The sequence below is a fragment of the Egretta garzetta genome, unplaced genomic scaffold (genome assembly GCF_000687185.1).
Source record: "Egretta garzetta isolate BGI_Z169 unplaced genomic scaffold, ASM68718v1 scaffold677, whole genome shotgun sequence".
In the NCBI taxonomy this organism is placed as follows: Eukaryota; Metazoa; Chordata; class Aves; order Pelecaniformes; family Ardeidae; genus Egretta; species Egretta garzetta.
The window spans coordinates 140,886-142,917 of NW_009260355.1; the positions used below are offsets into that span (position 1 = coordinate 140,886).

General features: G+C 69.0%; 1 protein-coding gene across 1 annotated transcript in view; it reads left to right on the forward strand.

Annotated features, from left to right (window-relative positions):
- LOC104129978 (EVI5-like protein) overlaps positions 1–2,032 on the forward strand; it is an 18,235-nt gene that overhangs the window by 10,098 nt on the left and 6,105 nt on the right. The window lies entirely within an intron of this gene.

Below are 2,032 nucleotides of genomic sequence, written 5' to 3' on the forward strand. Positions count from 1 at the left end.
ACAGCCACGGACGCCTGCGTGTCCCCCCCGGACGCCTTTGTGTCCCTCCCGGATGCCTGGGTCCCCCCCTGGATGCCTGGGTCCCCCCCCAGATGCCTGAGTGTCCCCCCCCCCAGGGCACCTGGGACCCTCTCAGCTACCTGGGTCCCCTCCTGGCCACCTGGGATCCTTGTCCCGATGCCTGGGCCCCCTCCTGGACACCTGGGTCCCTTGTCCCAGTGCCTGGGTCCCCTCCTGGCCACCTGGGATCCTTGTCCCGATGCCTGGGCCCCCTCCTGGACACCTGGGTCCCTTGTCCCAGTGCCTGGGTCCCCTCCTGGCCACCTGGGATCCTTGTCCCGATGCCTGGGCCCCCTCCTGGACACCTGGGTCCCTTGTCCCAGTGCCTGGGTCCCCTCCTGGCCACCTGGGATCCTTGTCCCGATGCCTGGGCCCCCTCCTGGACACCTGGGTCCCTTGTCCCAGTGCCTGGGTCCCCTCCTGGCCACCTGGGATCCTTGTCCCGATGCCTGGGCCCCCTCCTGGACACCTGGGTCCCTTGTCCCAGTGCCTGGGTCCCCTCCTGGCCACCTGGGATCCTTGTCCCGATGCCTGGGCCCCCTCCTGGACACCTGGGTCCCTTGTCCCAGTGCCTGGGTCCCCTCCTGGCCACCTGGGATCCTTGTCCCGATGCCTGGGCCCCCTCCTGGACACCTGGGTCCCTTGTCCCAGTGCCTGGGTCCCCTCCTGGCCACCTGGGATCCTTGTCCCGATGCCTGGGCCCCCTCCTGGACACCTGGGTCCCTTGTCCCAGTGCCTGGGTCCCCTCCTGGCCACCTGGGATCCTTGTCCCGATGCCTGGGCCCCCTCCTGGACACCTGGGTCCCTTGTCCCAGTGCCTGGGTCCCCTCCTGGCCACCTGGGATCCTTGTCCCGATGCCTGGGCCCCCTCCTGGACACCTGGGTCCCTTGTCCCAGTGCCTGGGTCCCCTCCTGGCCACCTGGGATCCTTGTCCCGATGCCTGGGCCCCCTCCTGGACACCTGGGTCCCTTGTCCCAGTGCCTGGGTCCCCTCCTGGCCACCTGGGATCCTTGTCCCGATGCCTGGGCCCCCTCCTGGACACCTGGGTCCCTTGTCCCAGTGCCTGGGTCCCCTCCTGGCCACCTGGGTCCCTTGTCCCAATGCCTGGGTCCCCTCCCATCCACCTGTGACCCTTGTCCCGATGCCTGGGCCCCCTCCTGGACACCTGGGTCCCTTGTCCCAGTGCCTGGGTCCCCTCCTGGCCACCTGGGACCCTTGTCCCGATGCCTGGGCCCCCTCCCGGACATCTGGGTCCCTTGTCCCAGTGCCCGGGTCCCCTCCTGGCCACCTGGGTCCCTTGTCCCAATGCCTGGGTCCCCTCCCAGCTAATTGCATCCCCTCCTGGCCAGCTGAGACCCTTGTCCCAATGCCTGGGTCCCCTCCTGGCCACCTGGTTCCCTTGTCCCAATGCCTGGGACCCCTCCCATCCACCTGTGACCCTTGGCCCGATGCCTGGGCCCCCTCCTGGACACCTGGGTCCCTTGTCCCAGTGCCTGGGTCCCCTCCTGGCCACCTGGGACCCTTGTCCCAATGCCTGGGTCCCCTCCCATCCACCTGTGACCCTTGTCCCGATGCCTGGGCCCCCTCCTGGACACCTGGGTCCCTTGTCCCAGTGCCTGGGTCCCCTCCTGGCCACCTGGGACCCTTGTCCCAATGCCTGGGTCCCCTCCCATCCACCTGTGACCCTTGTCCCGATGCCTGGGCCCCCTCCTGGACACCTGGGTCCCTTGTCCCAGTGCCTTGGGTCCCCTCCAGCTAATTGCATCCCCTCCTGGCCAGCTGAGACCCTTGTCCCAATGCCTGGGTCCCCTCCTGGCCACCTGGGACCCTTGTCCCAACACCTGGGTCTCTTCCCTGCCACCTGGGTCCCTCATCCCAACACCTCTGTCCCCTCCCATCTACCTGGGTCCCCACGAGGGCCACCTGGGTCCCCATCCGTCCCACCCGGCGGGTGCCTGACGGGTGCGGGAC